Here is a 25,285-nt window from a genome sequence, read left to right as displayed (position 1 = left end):
GAGCCACCGGAGGAAGCACGGCTCATAGTCCGGGAGTGGCGCAAAGTGAAAGCCCCTTCGCCTCCTGCTGATGCGGGTAGCCCACGACCGAAAAGGCACTCCAAGATGGGGTCTGCTCAGCCCGCAAACAGCGCTGCAGAGAGAAGCGTTACAAGGAGGGCTCCCGCCACGCAAGTACACACTTCATCTCAGAAGGGGAGTCTCACCACAATGGAAAGGGTCCACACCGTCTACCCTGCAATCGGCAGCGCTCCCTTATACTCAGCACCTCCCCAGCTCGTCCTACCGACTACGTTCCAGCAACGTCCAGCGGCGGCGATCGGCACAGGTTCCAGGGGCAACAGCGGAGGTTGGCGAACGCTGCGAGTTCTCCGTCAAAACAGCAGGCAGAGACCTCGGAGGAACGCGATTGGCATCAGCTCGTTTATGTCTCCGTTTCACCGCGGTGTAGGCGAAGGATAGATGTCAGGATATCGATGCGGGATCGGACGGCTTGCGGAGCCGGGAGCCTACACGTCCGTCCCGTCCGCCATCTTGGCTCCTCTCCGGTGAGCATAGTTTTGGAGCGTTGTGACTCTGTGTGGTGCACAGGTTCGACAGTTTGTGGTGATTATTCAGGGCAGGGGGATACTACAGTGATTGGCACACCTTGTTTTGCCGAGCAGTCAATGCAAGGTTGCAGTCACTATTTAACCCTTTCGATGCTGATGACGAGCTCAGCTCGTCATGATGCACGGTTGAGCTGTGCTGATGACGAGCTGAGCTCGTCATGACACCAGCAAAATGGCAATTTCCAGCACAGGACGGGAAAACTGCCAGCAGCCAAGGTGTTAAGAAGGATGAAACCTACGGTGATTGGCACACCTTGCTTTCCTGATCATACACTGCAAGATTACAGTCACTATTTAAGGTAGAAGGAACCTGCTGTGATTGGCACCCCTGACTGAGCCTGGCCATTGTAAGTTGTATTGTGCTTTGGCTGCACAGTGGTGGGCACATCTGGAAGAAAAGTGCCTTACATGTAATATTAAACTGCTAGGGTGTTTTGAGGTGTAGATACACACACCTGTTTATTGTGTGTTAACTATCATATTGAGACCATTATTTACACAGTACTTGACATATTTTAAGGCATCCTTCTTGTGGTATATTTTTTAAAGTGTTTGACTGTACTGTCACCATGGCTTCGAAGAACATTCCTTCTCCCCCTGTTTTCCTATTGGATAACGGTGAACCGACAATACAGTGGAAGAGGTGGATGAACCTTTTTGATACATACCTGGTTGTCATTGAAGGTGAAAAATTCTCGGCGGCTAGAAAACATCAGTGTTGCTCCACAATTTGGGGGTTGAGGGACGCACTATTTATGATAGTTTTGAAATCATTACTATCGGCAATGCAGAGAGGGATGCTGATGATGCTTTTAATATGTCAGCTCTGACATTAGAAAAGCATTTTGAAGCAAGAACTAATGTAGTGTTGGAGCGTCATATGTTTCTTTACAGAACACAGGGGAAGGATGAGAGTGTTGGAAATAATGTAGCTTGTTTAGGAACCCTAGCGCACACTTGTGAATGTAATCTTTTTGACTGACTCTCTTATTAGGGATCAATTGGTAAGATGTACAAACAATGTAAGGGTCCAAGAAAAATTGTTAACTAAAAATCCAGATCTGAGGGAAGTCATTGCAATTGTAGAGGGTGTGGAAAGTAGCAACACATTGGGAAGAGAAATGCGAGCCGTGCCTTGCACATCACAGAGACATGTGAAAGACTCAGGTGTGTGTGAGATGGTAGGAGAGGTTGGTGTGAAAAACAAGCAGGAAGATGAGAAAAGCAAGGATGGTATAAACAGAATAGTAGCAGCAAAAGTGGTTGATCTACCAAAATGAGGTGTTATCACTGTAGGAACCCTGGCCACTCAACAAACAGTACACAATGTTATGCCAGGAATTCGGTGTGCAGAAACATGGCAGGAAGGGCCATTATGCTCGGATGTGGAAAGGTGAAATGGGTCAGTCCCATAGTGTGGATTCAGTTACTGAGGACCTGAGCAAGATGGTGTTGACAAATTGACCTGAACAGTGAGGTGGATATTGGTCCTTTACAGATGCCTGAGTGTCATATCAGGTAGGATGATAAGGACATGGTGGTGGTGTTGGTGGATTTAGGGCCACCATATACAATGGTTGGTGACAAGAATTGGGAAAAATAATTTGGTGGTGGAGAAGTAACCCTGTACCCACTGGATATAATCCAGAGAGCTATCGAGGGTCCACAATTGTTGGGTTGGTCTATGCTGTGATGAGAATCACTTTTGAAGACAAAGGAACTATGGGAAAAGTGTATATTGAGAAACATGGGGATGACTTGCTGGGGTTGGGACACCAGCGTGACATGGAGATAACTCTCAATCCCACAACTATGCATCCAGTTATGTTAATATCATTGGAGCAAGGCAATTATGACATTGCTTTAAAGTTTTCTGGTGCGTTCAATGAAAAGTTGGATCTTCTTAAGAACTTTGAACATAAGATAATTCTTAAGAAGAATGCAGTCCAATGTGCCCATAAAATTAGGAAGGTTCCTAATCTTGAAAGGTTGGTGAGAGAGGGGATACTTGTGGATATAGAATCCTCTGAGTGTCTGGATCTGATTGTTATAGCACCTAAAGATAGGATAAAACAAAGTTGGATGTGTGTTGATCTTCGTGATCTGAACAATCATATATGGGTTGATTGATTGCCAGTCTCGTCTGAATATTTCTGAGTTCCTGGCCATGCTTGGTAATGCAAATGTTTTTAGAGTGGTAGATCTCTCATCCGTTTATCATCAGGTGAAGTTGCCTGATGAGTCCAGGCACTTAACATAATTTGTAACACCCCTGAGAGTGTACCGCTTTGTAAGGATGCCTTTCGGGCTGGCATCTGTAGTGGCATGTATCCAGAGGGTTATGAAGAAGGTGCTTGATGGTGTTCGTCCAGGATATCTTGATTCATGGGAGGAATTGTGAAGAACATGATAACATTTTAATGCAAGTGTTGGGAAGGTTGGCTGAGGCGGGTTTGACGTTAAAAAAATAAAAATGTAGGTTTAGAAGGACTGATGTCTCCTATTTGTGTCACACTATTTCAGCAGAAAAATCAAGCTGAAGGCAGAATTGGTTGATTCCATTATTAAGACACCCAGCACCTGCTGACAATGATCAAGTTAGGTCTTTCCTTGGTCTAGCTGAATTTTATTCAACATTCATCCCCAATTTTTCCATTTGGACTCATCCCATTAGAATGTTGTTGAGAAAAATGTGAAATTTGAATTGTCTGATGACTGTGGGAAAGCTATGAATCTGTTAAGAGACATATCAGTGTGTTGCCTACATTAGGACATTTTGATGACATTAAGAGAACCATATTAACCACAGATGGGAGTCTTTAAGGCCTGAGTGCAGTGCCCTCCAAGAGAGATGCTGGGGAGGAGAAAGTAGTGGCATTTCTGCCATGCGGACTGAGGGGTGCAGAGGAGAGGTACTCGATGATAGTGAGGGAGGCTTTGATGAGTGAGTGGCCAATCCATCACTTCAAGTTCTCCCTGTGGGGAATGCCAGTTATTGTTCCGCCTGACCACAGACCACTGGTTCATGTGTTTTCTACCAGAAAGAGTGATGAATCTACTCCTTGCATCAAAAGGTGGGTAGTGGGATTTAGTAAGTTCAATTTTCAGGTGGAGTACATTTCGGGCTCAAAAAATGAGGTTAGAGACTGTTTGTCTCATCTTCCAGCTAATGAGGATTTGGGAAAAGAGTTGTCAGATGTGGAGGTGAACCAAACTCTTCCGGTCAGTTGGATTAGTGAAAGTGCCTTGCAAGACAGTGAGTGGAAATCTGCGAGAGAGGCACACAATGTTGCATCTGAATTCAAGGAGTTAATTGTCAGAGAAACAAGTTCATTCCACCTAAGGTGATTAGCAGTGCTTAATTTGTAAAATATGAAGTGCAGTTGCTCAAATGTTTGTCAGAGGCCACACCTACTTTCCCCGGGCTCCACCCACTTCCTCCACTGGCTCCACCCACTTACTCTATTAGTTCCACCCAAATCCTCAACTGGCACTACTATAAATCAGTTGTAATCCTAGAAAGCATGGAAATGTTTACAAGTGAGTGTGTGGCGTGTGTTGTGGTCCTGAGGCGGATGCCGGGACAGTGCATGAAACTTGACCAGCTTGACTCTGAAAAGCCTTACCTGTTTTAAACTGCGCACTTAGGAAAAATATTTTTAAAATTTGCACTTTGCCAAGAAATACGAATTTCGGTATTTTTACCTTAATTGTCAGGTCGCCGCTGAGTTAGAGCGGATCCTGCTCCCCAGACTACTCATCAGAGCCCTCGGCTCTACTGCCCCATTCAAACTTTTGGACCCGCCATCTTGAGTGAGGAACCGATCACCTCTGTGAGGCCCCTCCCACCCCGAGGCACCAGACACTACAAAAAGCACAGCATACTCTCCACCCCCCACTGATTACAAGTGAGTGTGTGGCGTGTGTTGTGGTCCTGAGGCGGAAGCCAGGACAGTGCATGAAACTTGACCAGCTTGACTCTGAAAAGCCTTACCTGTTTTAAACTGCGCACTTAGGAAAAATATTTTTAAAATTTGCACTTTGCCAAGAAATACGAATTTCGGTATTTTTACCTTAATTGTCAGGTCGCCGCTGAGTTAGAGCGGAACCTGCTCCCCAGACTACTCATCAGAGCCCTCGGCTCTCCTGCCCCATTCAAACTTTTGGACCCGCCATCTTGAGTGAGGAACCGATCACCTCTGTGAGGCCCCTCCCACCCCGAGGCACCAGACACTACAAAATGACTCCCCTTCCCAGGAGGCGCAGCGGACGGGCGCAGCGGCCGCGCCGGCGGGGCTCCGAAGGCGCGCCAAAGGCAAGCCCGTCTGCGCCCGTCCGCGCCCAACCGGGCCCAGGGGCCAGGACCGCTGGCCAAAATCCACCCATACACTATCCCTCCAAAACTTTACACCAACTTCGGCACTTCATTAATGATCGGTGTCTCACAACCTGGGACCCTACATCAAAACACTTCAAGTGTCCACACTGTCCATTTTAAAGTCACCCCTCTACACCCCCCCCCTCGTTTAGCATGCTCCTGCTTAATTGCAGATCCCTTCCCAAACATGCCACAGAAATATCCCTGCTGATCATGGACAAAGACCCGGATGCCATATTCCTTACGGAAACTTGGCTTCAAAGTGACTCTGACCCCGATGTCATCCAAGCTCTTCCAGCAGACTACCAAATACTGCGAGCTGACCGCTCCCTAGGAAAAGGCGGCGGCTTAGCAATTATTTATAAAAAACGTTACATCTGCCGTTCCTCTCCAACCAATATACCCAGTTGCGAACACCTCACTTTTTCGCTGGATTTCTCCCCTACTTGCACATTCTCAGGGACCACCCGGCACCTCGACTAACTTCATTAATCAGCTCTTCCCAGAGGTAGCCAGTGGTATCTGCTCTTCATCTAACTACACCCTATTAGGTGATCTAAATGTGCACTTAGACGATCCCACGGACTCGGCTGTCATTGAACTACGTAACAGTCTGCTAGCATTAGACCTCTCCCAGCTAGTACTGCAACCCACTCATGAAAAAAGACATCTCTTGGACCCCATTTTCAGTAACTGTACCCACCTCATAGTTAGTCCACCCATTACTCTTCCATGGACGGACCACTTCCTGATTCCATTCTTGTGGACTCCACCAGGTTCCTGCCTTCTAACTCTTCCTGCTCCTAGCAGAGACCGCAAGTGGACTCAACTTAATACCAACTTGTGGACCTCCACACTGGAATCCTCTGTTCCAGAGAATAACCCCGACCCTATTGTCAGCAATGACAACTTTAACAACTGGATCTCCTCTTCCCTAGACTCCATCGTTCCACCTAAAATTATTAAATCTAAACACAAACCTAAAAATGCCCCTTGGTACTCACAGGAACTACGTTCCCTAAAAAGAGAATGTAAGAAATTGGAACGCAAATGGCGCCTTGACTACTCAAACACCAGCAAAACTGAATATCGAGCGTCTATAAAAACCTATAAAATTAACATAAAAAAGGCTCAAGCAACCTTTTTTGAAAATAAGATTAACGAAGCAGCATGCAAACCCAAGGAGATCTATCAGATTGCCAAAAGCTTGCTCAAACTCCCGGACAAACTACCAGACCCTCTGACCACACAAACCCGCTGCAATGAGCAGGCTGACTATTTTTACAATAAAATAGCAACAATCTACTCCTCCTTTCCCCCTCTTCCTCATCCACCTCCAGAACAACAACACCCCAGACCCACCCCCCCTACCTACCTGGAATCCTTTACACCTCTGGAGCATACCAGCTTAGAAACTATAATGCTGCAGGTAAAGTCTGGATCCCCTAGTGACCCAGCCCCAGCTCGCTTCCTAAAAACAATCACGCCCACCATTCTCCCCACTATCCAGTATCTGATTAACAACTCTCTTTCAACAGGACTCGTCCCCCCGAAGTGGAAACAGGCCACAGTCAAAGCCCTCCTGAAGAAACCCAACTTAGATCAGATGAATCCAGGAACTACCGTCCGATCTCCCTGCTACCATGGATCACAAAAATCGCAGAAAAACATGTAAATAAATGCATCACGGAATTCCTGGAAACAAACAACTCCCTGGATATCTCACAGACTGGGTTCCGTCCCATGCATGGAACTGAAACTGCATTACTTGCAGTGACAGAGGGAGCTAGAAGGATTGTGGATGAGGGTGGCACTGCGGCCATTATTTTACTGGACCTCAGTGCCGCCTTCGACACTGTGAATCACAACATCTTATGTCACAGAATGTCAGAGCTAGGAATAACCTCCATTGCGGCAGCCTGGCTTCACTCCTTTCTCTCTGACCGCTCCTTCCGAGTCTGTGAGGGCATGATCACATCGCCCAGTAAACCTCTCAGTTGTGGGGTTCCTCAGGGCTCGTCCCTGAGCCCCACACTGTTTAATATTTACATGCTTCCCCTTGCAGAAATAATACGCCCTTTTGGCGTTCAAGTCGTGTCTTACGCCGACGACACGCAATTGATAGTTACCCTTACCCATACCTACTCCTACTCCAGTGATCTCAGAGGCTGTATGGAAGCAGTCTGCTCCTGGATGAGCCAATCTTACCTAAAGCTCAACGGCGATAAAACGGAGCTAATGGTGCTGGGCAGCTCCACTCAAAAATCTATTGACTCACTGTGGCCGCCAGCCCTAGGTCCTGCTCCAGTAGCCAGAGATACCATCAAGAGCCTGGGCATCTGGCTGGATAATGCACTAACCTTCGGCCACCAGGCAACCAAATTAGCAGCCACCTGCATGAGCATAATTAGACTCATACGAAAGATCCTACCACTCCTCCCTCTCAAGGCCAGACAAATCATGATCCAGGGTCTAATACTCTCCCGGCTGGACTTCTGAAACGCCCTATATTTAGGAGCCCCCGAATCCACCCTGAAAAAACTGCAGGTTATTCAAAACTGCGCTGCTCGGACTCCTCTACGCATTCCCCGCCGCCAATCAGTGAAAACCGAACTCAGAGCCCTGCACTGGCTACCTGTAAAAGACAGAGTCAGCTTCAAAAGCATGTGCATCGCCCACCGTGCTTACTGGAGAAAGGGAGCAATCCTCAATCACACTTTGATTACCCCCTACCACCCCAACAGACAGCTAAGGTCGACTCTCGCCTTTCAAGTCACCACTCCCAGGTTTAAAAAAGAAAGAAGTGGAGGAAGAATGTTCTCAACAAATGCAGCAAGACTTTGGAACTCCCTTCCTCCTTCCATCCGGTCGGAACCTAACATCTTGCCCTTCCGGAAAAAATTAAAAACCTTCCTCTTCAACAGATAACCTCGACCTGCCTGACCCTCCTGTACTTCGGCTTGAGCGCTGGGACGCCTGCGGGTAGCTATCGCGCTATATAAAAACCTATTCCATTCCATTCCATTCCAATGTCACACACAAGTACTCAGACCAGGAAGCATCAAAATGTCACACAAAGGCACCCAAGCCAGTGGCGCTGGAACAAAGTGTTGGTAGGAGAGAGAGAGCTATACTCTCTCTTACCAACTGCAGAGGCAGAAAGTAATGTTCCAGAAGAATGAAAACGTCTGAAAATGGGGAAAAATATTGATATAAGTGGCACTTCAGGGGCAATTTCTATAGTTAACAAACAGTGAAATATCTCTATGGCTGGCACTTGTTTGGTATTCATATATTTTTACCAGAAGCATTGATAGTCCGAGGTTCAAAGTTTGTCACACCTGCCTTAATTAGGTCTCTGTTTCTGTGCTGTCTAGCCCTTTTCAGTCACACACCATATAAGTAAGAACCCTTGTTTATATTGACTCTGCATAGTGGCCAGTGCCAGAGTCCTTATCAAAGTAACAGATTACAGTGAAATGGTGTAGTAGAAAGTTCAATGGCTCTATAAAAAGCAGCGCTATGGGGAAATGTAAAATAAACAAAACTATTAAGTAATTATTGCCATCTGAGTAAAATATATACTTTTAATGCTGTTGGGGCATAATTCTGTTGTCCTCTCTGTCTCGTGGTTAAAATCTCTAGACTGAGATTGCATATTAAATGCATTGAAATTTACTGTAATTTTCAATAATCGATCATATAGGCCAAAAGGAATATGGCCCATAGGAATCAATGGGAAGGCATTTTCAAATTGCGATTTTCTTTTTTAGAATCGCAATTTGTTCATGCATTACATGGGTGCAGGGGGGTCCAAAGGACCCCCCCTGCACCCCTGTAATGTATTTTTAAGTGCATGTTTCACACACACATGTCCTAAGGACATGTGTGTCTGTAACATTACACTTTAAAAAATGCATTTTTGTGCATATTTAAACATTTTCGCAAATTACCACGAGGTTCAACCTCGTGGTAATTTGCACCCCCTATTTTGAAATTCGCAAATTTCAAAACATTGATGCATTGCTTTTAAGGAATCGAAAAATTGCGATTCCTTAAAAGCAATCGCATTTTTGGAAATCGCTAAAAATAGCGATTTTCACAAAACTGCATGATGCATCCCAAAAACGTATTTAGGAAGTGCAAACGGCCGATTTTACCGATTCGCACCGTTTGCACTTCCTAAATAGGTTGATGCATGTGCCCCGATACTTCAAGGGCAGGGACTGGGCAGGGCCTTTAACTTAACCCCGGTGGCCCTATTGTGATATAATGTGTACAGCTAGGCCAGGGCCCTGGGCATCATCGAATCTTCAGATAGTGGCGCTACCACAGGAACCGTCACAACACCACACTCAACTAAAAATTAGCATAGCATGGCTATTTATTACTTACAGTTACAGGTGGTGGGTGGCCGGGGCACTGCCTTTTTTTAACTGATAGGCCTGGTCTGCAGGTGCTGGTGCTGCTGCCTGCCCTTAAGGTCGTCCCCTGTTGACTCGTGGAGTGCGGGTGTGTTGGGTGTGGCATCCTAAAAAGAAATCTGCGCACGCTTCTCTCTACCCCGTCAAACCAACTCTAGGCCAATCAGTGTCCTATCCTCCCACTGGCAACACTGAAGGAAGGGCCGGCGGCGGCACCTAAGGCTAATTTGCAATGTGCACGCGATAAGGATATTGGCAGTAAATAATTATGGTTGGACCAGTCTGGGTTGGTTGGACCTGTAATGAATCATGATTCATATCATAAGAATCTTGGCTGTGATAGCCACAACCCTCTTTATCGGGATTCATCACTCGGAAGACAAAATTAACAACACTGTCTGCGCGGAGTCAGTAGCTGAGTGAGGTAATTATATGATCAATGCCATATGACGTGCAGACGCGTGTAGACCCGACCCTGATAAATAAGTGCTGGTGCTAAGCACTGTAAAGCACAAGCACAAATTAAGTACTGGGCCAAACTAATGTAGAGGCGATGTTAAAGGTCCATAAGGCTAAATGTGTGTCACTGCCCAACTATGGCTGTGAGATTTGGGGTTCTGTATAGTGTCCTCAGCTACAGGTGGCTTTTCTCAGGGGCCTCCTCAAAGTTACTCAAAGCATCCCTTCAGAAATGTTGCATGAGGAAGTAGGCATTGGTTACATAACAGTCTGGACTGCCCTTCATCCCCAGATCTTCTGGCTATCAATCTGATTGGAAAAATAGTTCTTGGTTAATAGGTTCATAATACACAATTGTATGGTGTTGAAAGGAACGATGAGTATTTCCTGGCTAGCCTATAGCAAGCTGACTTTTAAGTCTTTGGGTTGACCTGAGCTGTTTTCCAACCCTGAAGAAGTAGTCAAGAGGGCCATCCCCTGGGTAAAACAGGCTTTTTTGAAAGGGCAGTGTTATAATCTGTACATTCCACAGCTGACTCCAGCTGACTGGAACCTGTGGTGGTGAAAGGAACGAATAAAGAAGAATCCTTACTTCACTACGCTTCGTATGCTTCTTCTTTGTAACACTGGCGACAAACAACTGTGTGGGGACAGTTCACCATCATCCCAATACGTAATCCAGTGACAGCTGATACATGCATTACTGATACAGAAATTGTGAGTACGTACCTCACATCAAGTTGTGCTGCAGCTGGCGCTGACCGTATGTATCCGCATTGCTGCCTGCAGTTTAAAGACATTGTGCTAGATTGACTCATCACCTTGGAGGCATACTTTCGCTGTGCTTCAGTACCTATTACTGTGTGAGATGGTGCCTTAGGTGCGAGGGTCCGAAGCTGTTGTGGAGACTCCTCACGTTTCTAGGAAGTGGTGTGCCTGGAAAATATAGTCGTGGGACTATCGTCTTGATTGCCCTTACCGAGTGCCACTGTGAAACAAGCATTTACAATGCAATGGTCTCGGCATTATTAAAGGTAGAGCTATTGGCATTGCTCATGACTTTTTTTTTTTTAAATCATAAATAAATGGCATTGTCATTTACATTGCCAATTGCTTAATCTTTAAATAAATGGCATTGTCATTCACAATGCCAATAGCTTAATCGCACGCAAATGCATGACCGATTGCATTATACTCTGCTCACACAGCAGAACTGTACCTGATTACAGTGTGCAGGCTGCTGACTACTTTATCTGAAGACAGTTGAATTCCACCCTTATTCACCAGCCTAGCATGTGTCTAACTGCGGACTGTCATACCCAGACATGTTGCATCTCAGATCATTGGCGCTCCTCCTGTACCTAATGATGGCTTCAAAGCATTGTATGTGTCTGAGAAAGAGATATGAGCGGGGGAAAGAGAGCAACTAAGGTTCTATCATGAACAATGCGAGCCTGCAACACATTAGTTTTCAGCTGGTGCATGTCCTTGATGTATGCCCCTCATCACAATCCCTTTCCCATGCTCAGCGCTGATGCGCAGATTACCTTTGTATCAGTTAACGGACATTTTAAAAATGGGTTCTCCCTGAGGCTATACTTAACATATTAGCAATACCTGTTTTCTGCCACATTCTTACTAAGGGATCATCTGCATTAACGGACAAAAGTGCAGGGCCATAAATCACTGAAAATCTGCTGCAAGTGTGGGACTAGAGGAACGTAAACCTATTTTCCCCACAGGCACCCTCTACTATATATTTTCATTGCATGCTGTCGTATCGTACCTTTCATTCATGTGTGTCCCTTAAAATGACACCGCCCATAAAAACCCGCATGTAACAAGAAAAACACATGCCTTCTTTCCATGGATGTTGCACAATGATGGGAAACGCATGGCATTCCGTCCCTGCAACTTTCTGTCCTCCTGTTTGCCTGTTTATCTCTAAGCCACCCTCCAGTGGCCCGCATTAGGCTCTTTGGGCACGTCTTCTGTATGGAGAGAGCTCTCCTGGTATTCTGCCTTGGAGGCATGTGTGAGCGCCGCCACCTCTCTCTGCTAACAGCTTACCTCTGTCATCAGGGGATTATGCACCTGCCAAAGTTTTCAGAAACATGGAGAGCAGCCTCGAATTTCACCATGGCAATGTCAATGTTTGCAGAAAGCATTAATGACATGCACCATTTTATAGCAAAACATGTACGCTAAATTATATATTGACATTTGACTAATAAACACATTGTCTCTCAGCTCGAAAGTTCTCATCTCCGCGACCCCTAGGGAGGAAGGCCTGGGTGTCAGTGCAGGATTCACATTTGTGGCCTGCGGGTTTTCTTGGCTCTCTGGCGCAGGAGTGAACGCACCGCCCTAGTTCAAACGATACTGATTTATACATAAAGATTTGATAACTGTTTGCAAAATAGTGTACAAGGCGCCACGGTTCTTAGGTCACATGCAGGGCTCGCTGAATTGTTTATTTCGCCGGATCTGGCAGGGTTTCCATTCTGCTTCTGCATTTAAATCTGCCATCTCCACAACAGGAATCGTGAAAGTTTCCTTGGAGCCAGCGCCTCTGAAGGCGGGAGCTGCCTTCACGCAACGCCTGCCTTGACCCTAGGCTTCGGGTCCTCCTTGAGCCACGGGCTGCTACTCAAGCACAGTTCATGCAGCGCCAGGGGCACTGCCCCCTTCTTAGCTCCTGAGCATCCAGCTGTGCAGATGATAAGCCCCCGGAGCAGCTGAAGGCGCGAGACACTGACACCTTTTCACTTCTGCTCCTAAGGTTTCCAGCCTCCTTCCCCCACAACAGCTACTGGCCGCCCCTCCTCACCCCCACAAACAAACTCATATACTCCAGCTGTCGTGCAGGGGCATTGCGACGGCAATAACAACCAGCAAGACGCCAAGTGACTGCTCTGGTGTTTATTTCAAGCACTCGGGGCTGCTGTGGGAGGGGGGAGGCCTACGTCTCACCAGGTAGCCACAATGATAAGTTTGTTGTGGGTAAAGTTTTGGAATTCACGCAGATGTCCTCGAGGAAAGGGGTTTATTTCTTAAACTCGTGAGCAGGGCACGCGGTTCAAACCATGCGTTACCAGATGTTGCAGCAGCATATGTGTTTGCCATCTATGATGGGAACATCAAGTTGTCCGTTATTTGTGTTTGTGAGGAGAGATGTAACTCTAATGATCGCCAACAAATGGCTGAAACCAAGGCCTGAGAAAAGGGGATGGGCGAGCAGTAGGGTGAACAGTTTATAAAGACTAAAACACGGGGCATTTTGCAAAAATAGAAGAAGGACTATAATTTTAAATCATCCAAGAGGCACAGACTGACAGCGCAGATTAACACAGAAACACAGACAAGGAACTAGTGCAAAGGAAATACCATCTAATTTTTATGCCCAGCATCTTGACTTATAATGGAACTGTTTTCTGAAAAGCGGGACGAAGGAGAGCTTCGGGCGGAGGGAGGGGGGTGGGGAGGAGGGGAGGGAGTTGGACGAAGGCGAGCTGCGGGCGGAGGGAGGGGGGTGAGCGGGACGATGGAGAGCTGCGGGCGGAGGGAGGGGGGGATCGGGACGAAGGAGAGCTGCAAGCGGAGGGAGGGGGGATCGAGACGAAGGAGAGCTGCGGGAGGAGGAAAGGTGGGGCAGAGCAGGACGAAGGAGAGCTGAGGGCGGAGGGAAGGGGGGAGGAGCAGAGTAGCTCTGGAAACCACCGCCGTCTTTCTCCGAGGCAAAGCAGAAATGCCTCGGAGAAAGCATGGTAATTTTCTCATTCGGGGGCGTGTTTTGCTGTTTTGAGTGACAGACAACGTCACTGTCTAAAGAACAGCAAAACTTACGCCCCCAAATCCGAAAAAGACGGAGCCTATTCTGAGGGACAGCTCTCTCCTCCAATGGCTGGCCTCCGTTTAGGAAGCCAGCCAATGGGAGAGAGGTAAAAACAGAGGCGGGACAAATAGTCCACACTAAGAATCATTAAATCTAGGTACTTCCGGTTCTGCCTTCAGCAGACCGGATATTACCTCGACCTAAAAAGAAAGTGCAACGCTGTAGGAATCATTCTGAGAGAAAATTGAGGTATATGTTGACCTCAGTTTCCTCAGGATCAGTATGTAGTTAAAAAGGCCCCCCTCAGATCTATCCAAACCCAGATTGCTATTAAAGCCGTGGGCTAAAGACGGATCAGATGAGGGCTGCAGGAACAAACGGGAAGGAAAGGAAGGGGACAGCAGGGAGGGAGAGCTGCAAGACAAAGAACAAAGATATTGGAATCTGTTCTTATTCATGGATACATAATCAAGTGCGTACATCTACTCGTTCCCTACCTGGATAAATGAATAAAGGCTGCGATACTCAAAAGATACTTCTCGTCTTATGAGAACAGGCCCTGTCTGAATAACTGGGACCTCCCTTCTGTAATACACAATTGAATCAAGGTATGAAATTTCATGCAACAAAACTATCGTAGAACAAATGGAATGTAGAACTGAAACTCCACCTACCCTAAACTCCCTTTGTTCAGGTATTAAGTGGGGGGTCTATGGACATGCCTTCACAACAGCCATGTGGTAAAATAATAATTGAAATGGGTTACGTCACCCTAATAATGTAAGGATCAGCAAGTACCTTAGTTGTTTGGAGACACACGAACCAGCCTCCAAAATGATGAAGAAATGCAGCCTTGGTTAACTCCACCAAGACCTCTCCTCCAGAAGCAATTAATAACAAATTAATCCTCTGCAATAGCCGATGAAAAAAGGCTCGCCAACAGAGGATTAAATAGAATTGGCAAAAACCCTTTCCGCATTAGCCGATGCAATAAGGCTATCCAACGGAATAGGGTTATGATGATAGGAAAAAACGCAACAGCTCCGTTTCCGCAAGAGCCGATGCAAGGAGGCTCGCCAACGGAAACGGGGAGAACTAATGGCGCGCTGACCCTTAGATTCCTGTCCTCCGCATGAGCCGGTGATAAGGCTCGCCAACGGAGGTACAGGGAAATCAGCGTACAAGAGGAACTCAGGACCGCCTTCCGCATGAGCCGAAGAGAAGGCTCGCCAACGGAAAGCCGGTTGAACACGCACACGGAAAACAAGGACTCTGGCACCATCAACAAGCGGAAGAAACACTTCAACAAGAAGAACAGCCAAACGGACGGATCCACACGATGAGCACAAGATCGAAGCAGGTCACAACCCAGCCGGGTCACGAGTCAGAATATCCGACACCGGAAACAGGAGTTCAGGCCCTTTTATTCCCTCCTCCATGCCGCTAAGCATTCTGGACCCTGTAGTTTTTTGATCCTCGTGTCTTTATGGTGAGGCGCGAGTCAGATCATAACAGTATATTCCCCCTCACCTAGAGCGCCGAACAGGACCTGGACTCAAAGGATGCAGACGCTGATACTCGGCAACCAGCCGAGGGGCATGCACACCAGACGCTGGCTCCCAGGAATTCTCCTCTGGTCCGTATCCCTTCCATGCCACCAAATAACGTAACCCCCTACCATGCCACTTAGAGTCCAAGATACCACTCACTTCGTATTCCGTCCCCTCTGAAACAACCAAAGGTGGAGGCAGACGTTGGACAATCCGCCCCGCCGGCTTCAGCAAAGAGACATGGAACACAGGGTGTATCCGGAGATGTTGAGGCAACCTTAATTTCATGGCCACAGGATTGATACATTTCACGATAGGGAAAGGTCCGATGTATCGAGGGTTGAACACGCTGTACTTTTTAAAGCGAAAGTTCTTAGTTGACAGCCATACCCTGTCACCCATCTGATACAAAGGGCCAGGACGTCGTTTCTTATCAGCTGAGGATTTATACGCCACCTTCGAGGCCTTCAAATTGTTCTGGACCTTGACGAGGACGTCTTTAATTTCACCAATCCTCCTAGCTGCTTCAGGTACCGAGGTTTCGTGAAGAGGGTGCAGGAACGGCATGAACCTAGGATGATGACCATACGTCCCATAGAAAGGGGACACCTTGATGGCCGAATGCGTGGCATTGTTGTACGCCACCTCAGCTAACCACAAATACTCCACCCAATTGTCTTTCCCTTGGGACACAAAACACCGCAGGTATTGTTTTAAGGACTGGTTGAGACGCTCAGTCTGTCCATCGGTTTGAGGGTGGAAGCTGGTTGACAGTGACGTTTCGATGTGCAGAGAGGAACACCAAGACTTCCAAAACATAGCAGTGAACTGGGAGCCACGGTCCGACACTATAACCGCAGGGAGACCATGTAAACGCACAATGTTCACCATCAGTAAACGTGCCAACTGCCCAGCAGAAGGAACCTGAGGACAGGCGATGAAATGGCCCATCTTGGTCAAAAAGTCAATGACCACTAACACTGCAGTACATCCCTGGTCCCTGGGCAGACCCACCACAAAATCCAAGGAGATCCTTTCCCACGGAACTGAAGGAGTGTGCATGGGACAAAGAAGACCAGCAGGACGCCTATGATCCGACTTTGCAGCAGCACACACAGCACACAACGAAACCCACTTCTTTACATCAGCCCGTACTGAAGGCCACCAAGAGTTGCGCGTGATCAGATCTAGTGTTTTTTCTACCCCCATATGACCAGCACTTGGGGAAGTGTGACACCACAGGTACATTTGTTTGCGAAGAGGTTCTGTTGGGATCAACAAACGCCCCCGATTGACGGGGAAGCCATCCCTCAATTGCCATTCCGGATGTGAGTGCAACCACTTCCGCCATTGTTCGGTAGTGACGCCTCTAAGTATACCCTGCAAAAAGTCATCAGGTTGGAGGGCACCAATCACCTGTGTAGGCTTCACTATGGAGGTATCATTCCCCGTTGTAGGTGTCTTCGAAGAAGACTGGCGAGTGAGTGCATCCGCTTTTCGATTATCCACCCCCGGGCGGAAGGTGATAATGAAATCGAATTCTGAAAAAAAAAGCATCCACCGAAGCTGTCTAGGGGACAAATGGCGTGCTGCAGTCATATATTGCAAGTTTCTATGATCTGAGTAGACAGTTATCTTATGCCTGGCCCCCATCAAAAAGTGTCGCCATTCGGTGAAAGCGATCTTTATCGCCAGAAGCTCCTTCTCCGCGATACAATAGTTCCTTTCAGCCTTATTAAGTTTCCGTGACATATATGCCACAGGATGCATAATCCGAGTCAGCTCATTGCGTTGGGATAGGACTGCCCCTACTGCCACCTCTGAAGCATCTGCCTCAACGATAAACGGTAACTCGGGATTAGGGTGAATAAGCACTGGTGCTGACACAAACGCCTGCTTCAAGGTCTCAAAGGCGGCCTGAGCTTCAGTATCCCAATCAAAACTCTGATCCTTGTGCAACAATTTTGTGATGGGTGCCACTACCCTAGAAAACTGGTCAATAAAGCGGCGATAAAAGTTAGCGAATCCCAAGAAGCACTGAATGTCCTTGACATTCTTTGGGACTGGCCAGTCTCGAACCGCCTGTATCTTGCGCTCAGCCATTTCCTGACCCTGAGGGCTAAGCATAACCCCCAGAAACTCTACTGTAGACACATGGAAGTCACATTTTGACAACTTACAGTACAAGCTGTGTTGTCGAAGGATGGACAGGACAGTTTTCACATGACCTACATGCAGGGCCTCAGACTCCGAATAGATCAGGATGTCATCGATATACACGATGACATATTGATCCATGATCTCCCGCAGCACATCATTAAGAAAAAATTGGAATGCGGCGGGAGCGTTGCATAGTCCAAACGGCATAACCAGGTATTCAAATAACCCATACCTGGTTTTAAATGCCGTTTTCCATTCGTCTCCCGACCTCATTCTGACTAAATGGTAGGCCCCTTTCAAGTCCAATTTAGTGAATATCTTTGCACGCTTCACTTGTTCCAACAAGACGCTGATCAAAGGCAATGGGTATCGGTTCTTGACCGTTATCTCATTAAGCGCCCTAAAGTCTACACACGCCCTCAATTCCCCATTCGCCTTTGGAATAAAAAAAAGGGGGGATGCAGCAGGGGACTTGGAAGGGCGGATGAACCCCAATTTCAACAGTTTGTCCAAGTATTGTCTCAAATGGATATTCTCAGGTTCAGTTAACGCATACAGGCGTCCCGAAGGCACCACAGCCCCGGGCATTAAATCAATCTGGCAATCATACTGCCTATGGGGGGGGAGACCTTCCGCCAATACCTCATCAAAAACGTCTTGAAATTCGTTGTACACGTGTGGCAATACCACATCTTTTTCAGCAGCAGTAGCTACGCTATTCCCATTAGCGAGGGCCAAAGAGGGACTCTGATTGCAACTAAAACAGTGCTCCCTACAGTATTGTGAATTCATGGTTACACTGTTAGTACCCCAGTGAACCTCAGGGTTATGCCTCTGCAACCATGGTAATCCTATTATTATACCATACTGAGGGGCTTGTATGACACTGAAAGTGACCTTTTCGCTGTGATTCCCGTACCTCATCTCAGTTTCAGCAGTCTGATAACAAACAGGACCTAGATCTAGTTTTCTCCCATCCACAGCATATACCTCATCACTATGCTCCTTAGGTATCAGAGACATTCCCATCCTTTCCGCCTCAGCCTTATCTATGAACATCCCCGTGGCCCCTGAGTCCACCATAGCTCGTGTAGGGACTGGCACCATACTGATCACCAATACTATATTGATAAACAAATGTTGCGCACTTAACACCGGATTTACCATTGAAGGAATACAAATACGACTCCACGGACCCCCTTCCTGCTCCCTAGAGTCTATTCGTTTTCCGCCGGTTTCTCACTGGCAGCGGATACCCCTCTATTAGGACGAAACTTGGAGAATTTGGGCTTTATAGGACATTCCCTAACAAAGTGACCTTTCTTCCCGCAATACAAGCAGAGGCCATTCTTCCGTCTTTGTTCCTTTTCTGTAGGTGTAAGAGAGGCGCGTACTGCACCTATCTCCATGGGTTCAGAGGTGGAAGCGAGTGGACTATCAGGGGATTTAGTAGGGCCAGGTACAGGGATGGTTCTGGACTTGGCCTTGGGGTCACCCTTTCTGTTCTTGAGACGGTGATCCAGGCGTAACACCAGACTGATTAAGTCTTCACAAGTCGTGGGCTGGGGATCAATCTGAGCTATGATGTCCTTCATGTCCTCTGTTAAACCCTGATGGAACAGAGACGCCAATTTCGCCTCCGGCCACTTGGTCTCGGTAACTAATCTCCTAAAGGAATTCAGATACGTTAAGATATCTTGATTTCCTTGCCGAAGCTCCAACAATTCCTTGTCGGCAGTATAAGAGTCGGCTCTTCTATCGAAGACCTTAACAAACTCATCCCTGAATGCCTCCCAATCATGCATCAGAGGGTCATCCCTTTGGATCAGGGGAACCGCCCATTGTGCCGCATCCCCGGCTAAATAGGATATCACGAACGCTACTTTGTTTTGATTTGTGGGAAATGAGCGTGGTTTGCATGTAAAATGCATCAGTACTTGAGACAAAAACACTTGCACAGAACCAGCGTCTCCTTTAAAACGTTCAGGGTTTGCAAGTGGGACGCTTGTGGGGATTTCGAGTACCACTGGACTGGGCTGATTAGAACCAGAAGCCCCGGCATTAAAGGGGTTTTTCTGTATGGTGTCTAATCAATTACGCAACTCCGTGGTCTCTTGTCTGGAGGAAAGGAGTTCGGTCTGAACTACGACTAGAGCAGCCAACACGTCATCTAGGGTAGCCATGCCTACACACTGACCGGGAGGAGGTGTAACCGTGGGTCGGATATTCTGTTGACCTCAGTTTCCTCAGGATCAGTATGTAGTTAAAAAGGCCCCCCTCAGATCTATCCAAACCCAGATTGCTATTAAAGCCGTGGGCTAAAGACGGATCAGATGAGGGCTGCAGGAACAAACGGGAAGGAAAGGAAGGGGACAGCGGGGAGGGAGAGCTGCAAGACAAAGAACAAAGATATTGGAATCTGTTCTTATTCATGGATACATAATCAAGTGCGTACATCTACTCGTTCCCTACCTGGATAAATGAATAAAGGCTGCGATACTCAAAAGATACTTCTCGTCTTATGAGAACAGGCCCTGTCTGAATAACTGGGACCTCCCTTCTGTAATACACAATTGAATCAAGGTATGAAATTTCATGCAACAAAACTATCGTAGAACAAATGGAATGTAGAACTGAAACTCCACCTACCCTAAACTCCCTTTGTTCAGGTATTAAGTGGGGGGTCTATGGACATGCCTTCACAACAGCCATGTGGTAAAATAATAATTGAAATGGGTTACGTCACCCTAATAATGTAAGGATCAGCAAGTACCTTAGTTGTTTGGAGACACACGAACCAGCCTCCAAAATGATGAAGAAATGCAGCCTTGGTTAACTCCACCAAGACCTCTCCTCCAGAAGCAATTAATAACAAATTAATCCTCTGCAATAGCCGATGAAAAAAGGCTCGCCAACAGAGGATTAAATAGAATTGGCAAAAACCCTTTCCGCATTAGCCGATCCAATAAGGCTATCCAACGGAATAGGGTTATGATGATAGGAAAAAACGCAACAGCTCCGTTTCCGCAAGAGCCGATGCAAGGAGGCTCGCCAACGGAAACGGGGAGAACTAATGGCGCGCTGACCCTTAGATTCCTGTCCTCCGCATGAGCCGGTGATAAGGCTCGCCAACGGAGGTACAGGGAAATCAGCGTACAAGAGGAACTCAGGACCGCCTTCCGCATGAGCCGAAGAGAAGGCTCGCCAACGGAAAGCCGGTTGAACACGCACACGGAAAACAAGGACTCTGGCACCATCAACAAGCGGAAGAAACACTTCAACAAGAAGAACAGCCAAACGGACGGATCCACACGATGAGCACAAGATCGAAGCAGGTCACAACCCAGCCGGGTCACGAGTCAGAATATCCGACACCGGAAACAGGAGTTCAGGCCCTTTTATTCCCTCCTCCATGCCGCTAAGTATTCTGGACCCTGTAGTTTTTTGATCCTCGTGTCTTTATGGTGAGGCGCGAGTCAGATCATAACAGTATACCACTGTGGAGAGTGTGGAATAGTCTGGGGACTATCATCTACGAAGTGTAGCTGTCTTTGCCAAGTGCCGATGTTATAAGGAGCGGTACAAAAGGGGGTGGTGATGGACGGAGCATCTGAATCAATCAGACACTCACACCCAGTCAAAAGATCTGGGTTTAATCCATCACCGTTCTTTAGCCCACTCTGCCACCTCAGTTCAGACATGGCCATATGCAAATCAGTCTGACCCTGTGCCTCATGGGAACAGTCCAGCCCGAACTGCCAAGCCATGTCTTCCCTGGACCGGAAACAAGCTTCCGAGGACCAGTTTCTGGCATTCCAGCCGTCTTCAGCCCGGCTTGCTTGAATCCAGTGGCAAAGTGAGCAAGGGACTCACCTCTGAGCATACCCTGCCACACTTTTGGTGGCCAAAAGCGGTACAAAAGGGGGTGGTGATGGACGGAGCATCTGAATCAATCAGACACTCACACCCAGTCAAAAGATCTGGGTTTAATCCATCACCGTTCTTTAGCCCACTCTGCCACCCCAGTTCAGACATGGCTATATGCAAATCAGTCTGACCCTGTGCCTCATGGGAACAGTTCAGCCCGAACTGCCAAGCCATGTCTTCCCTGGACCGGAAACAAGCTTCCGAGGACCGGTTTCTGGCATTCCAGCCGTCTTCAGCCCGGCTTGCTTGAATCCAGTGGCAAAGTGAGCAAGGGACTCACGTCTGAGCATACCCTGCCACACTTGTGGTGGCCAAAAGCGGTACAAAAGGGGGTGGTGATGGACAGAGCATCTGAATCAATCAGACACTCACACCCAGTCAAAAGATCTGGGTTTAATCCGTTACGTTCTTTAGCCCACTCTGCCACCCCAGTTCAGACATGGCTATATGCAAATCAGTCTGACCCTGTGCCTCATGGGAACAGTCCAGCCCGAACTGCCAAGCCATGTCTTCCCTGGACCGGAAACAAGCTTCCGAGGACCGGTTTCTGGCATTCCAGCCGTCTTCAGCCCGGCTTACTTGAATCCAGTGGCAAAGTGAGCAAGGGACTCACGTCTGAGCATACCCTGCCACACTTGTGGTGGCCAAAAGCAGTACATAAGGGGGTGCTGATGGAGGGAGCATCTGAATCAATCAGACACTCAAACCCAGTCAAAAGATCTGGGTTTAATCCATTACCGTTCTTTAGCCCACGCTGCCACCCCAGTTCAGACATGGCTATATGCAAATCAGTCTGACCCTGTGCCTCATGGGAACAGTCCAGCTCTAACTGCCAAGCCATGTCTTCCCTGGACCGGAAACAAGCTTCCGAGGACCGGTTTCTGGCATTCCAGCCGTCTTCAGCCCGGCTTGCTTGAATCCAGTGGTAAAGTGAGCAAGGGACTCACGTCTGAGCATACCCTGCCACACTTGTGGTGGCCAAAAGCGGTACAAAAGGGGGTGGTGATGGACGGAGCATCTGAATCAATCAGACACTCACACCCAGTCAAAAGATCTGGGTTTAATCCATCACCGTTCTTTAGCCCACTCTGCCACCCCAGTTCAGACATGGCTATATGCAAATCAGTCTACCCTGTGCCTCATGGTACCAGTCCAGCCCGAACTGCCAAGCCATGTCTTCCCTGGACCGGAAGCAAGCTTCCGAGGACCGGTTTCTGGCATTCCAGCCGTCTTCAGCCCGGCTTGCTTGAATCCAGTGGCAAAGTGAGCAAGGGACTCATGTCTGAGCATACCCTGCCACACTTGTGGTGGCCAAAAGTGGTACAAAAGGGGGTGGTGATGGACGGAGCATCTGAATCAATCAGACACTCACATCCAGTGAAAAGATCTGGGTTTAATCCATCACCGTTCTTTAGCCCACTCTGCCACCCCAGTTCAGACATGGCTATATGCAAATCAGTCTGACCCTGTGCCTCATGGGAACAGTCCAGCCCGAACTGCCAAGCCATGTCTTCCCTGGACCGGAAACAAGCTTTCGAGGACCGGTTTCTGGCATTCCAGCCGTCTTCAGCCCGGCTTGCTTGAATCCAGTAGCAAAGTGAGCAAGGGACTCACGTCTGAGCACACCCTGCCACACTTGTGGTGGCCAAAACCGGTACAAAAGGGGGTGGTGATGGACGAAGCATCTGAATCAATCAGACACTCACACCCAGTCAAAAGATCTGGGTTTAATCCATCACCGTTCTTTAGCCCACTCTGCCACCCCAGTTCAGACATGGCTATATTCAAATCAGTCTGTCCCTGTGCCTCATGGGAACAGTCCAGCCCGAACTGCCAAGCCATGTCTTCCCTGGACCGGAAACAAGCTTCCGAGGACCGGTTTCTGGCATTTCAGCCGTCTTCAGCCCGGCTTGCTTGAATCCAGTGGCAAAGTGAGCAAGGGACTCCCGTCTGTGCCACTTTATTATTGTTTTAATAAAAACATTTTTTTAAAAAATACAGGCGAGACTCTTAGTGCCAACCCAGATCTTAAACATGCCATAGAGATAGCAGTTGGAATTGAGCACATTGCAGATTGCATGGTAGCAATGAAGGAGGATGGGGACAAACATGCAGAGGTTAATGCTATAAGTAAACAGGAAGTCAGCAAAGAGAGCAAGAGCAAGGTACACAATGTTCTTACCACAGGCACAAAGCTTAAATGTTACAGATGCGGAAGCCCCAGTCATTTGGCCAACTATGTAGGGAAAGTAAAACAGAGGGTATGTGAGCATAGGAGCAATATTAGGTGCAAAAAAGCCACCACAAAGATGAGTGACCATTTCTTACAAACCAACCACACCACTAATGACCTGAGATGGACTGTCATCGAACAAATCACCGGGGGTCCGAACATTTCTGACAGGCTCTTCGAGAAGGAACAACAATGGGTGTATCGCCTTGGCACTCACGTAAATTGTCTGAATGACGATATTCCTTGGGGCTCAGTTCTCAAGTAAACTGTTCTCTAGGAAACTGTCCCATAATGTCTTATGATCAAACCACCTGTAATGGTTCTGTCGCTTTACCTAGCTGCTAGGTATAATTGTTATGTGCTCTGTTCTCCACAAACTACCATCTCTTTCGCAGCTGTTTTGAGGGCAATCAAAACTTCCAACTCCCCGCCTTCCCCTGGGACTGCTCCCCTGTTGCAGTCCCGGTTCGGTTACTTTGCACGTTACACCCTGACTTGTCAGTAATGTGAGGTCCTGACTGTCTATGTAAACACTGCCAAGACTAACAATACAAATACCTCAGTTTTGTCACCTACCTGCATTACTTAATGCTACAATATCCCCTTTTCCCCTGTTGTGACACCGGATGGCGCTCTCCGTCGTGAGATTGTCCCTCCGGGTTTGTTTACTCCAGGCCGATAATCCGATTGGCCATCTCTCACGCATGCGCTCGATAGGCCACGCCCATCCCGGAAGAGCGCGCACAGCTCACCCAGCCCGGCTACATAAACCGGCTTGTTAGCCCAGGTCCGGATCGGCGAGACCCGGTCCTGAGGGCTGACCAGGTGTACATTCGGGTCCTGGCGTCGTGGGCGTGAGTAATGTTCCGGCTGCACTCCACCATATGAGCTAAGTACACTTGAAGCTACCGTAGTGAGCTCGTCCCTTGTTTTGTTTGTTCTCCCCTTTGCAGGATGTGCCAAATACGCCGTCACCCCCCTCCCGCGGTCTATGGGGTGAAAGTTCATCTCTTTTGAAGTGAGAACTTGTCTATCTCACCACTTTTGGATGGGGTTAGTGGTCACAGGCCTTTGGCCCATTGATCGCCTGGTTGTTAAAAAGTGAGCGAGTGACCGCTTTACGGTACCTGTCAACTACCGTACCGCCATTTCCCATTTTGTTCACGTATCTTCCTTGTAGCGCACGCGCACTGAGGGTCATATTTCACGTGAGACTGACTTGACACGGTTAAAAGCTATCAAGTAAATAAATAAAATACAGCCACAGGCAGAGCCACGCACCTCTGCTACTAGTCGTGTGTGGTGCACTTGTTAGCCCACCGGAGCACAAGTCACCGGTTTTAAGCTGTTGGCTCATTGACATAATACTAATTGTGTGTTTGTCTCTCTATGTTTGTCTGTACCCTTTTACTTTCACAGGTGCACTCAATTTTTATTGTCTCTAACCCTGAGACAAGGAGGGTGTGTGCCTCCCGCTTTTTGGTTCGGTGAGGCCCCCCTTTTTTTCGTTCCACTTTCACAGACACGTTTTCACTTTCACGTCCCTTGGTAGGGTGGGCCTTAGCGTGCCCATACTGCCGGGGTTTACTCACTCTAGGTCCTGACGAATGCCAGGTTAATTATACCAACATCGGCAGAAACATGTTGACCAATCACTTTCTCACCTCATTTTATTGGAAACAGACCATCCAATTTAGTTGGCCTTGTT

This window comes from Lissotriton vulgaris, chromosome 11 (genome assembly GCF_964263255.1).
Source record: "Lissotriton vulgaris chromosome 11, aLisVul1.2, whole genome shotgun sequence".
In the NCBI taxonomy this organism is placed as follows: Eukaryota; Metazoa; Chordata; class Amphibia; order Caudata; family Salamandridae; genus Lissotriton; species Lissotriton vulgaris.
This window is presented reverse-complemented; position numbering follows the sequence as displayed.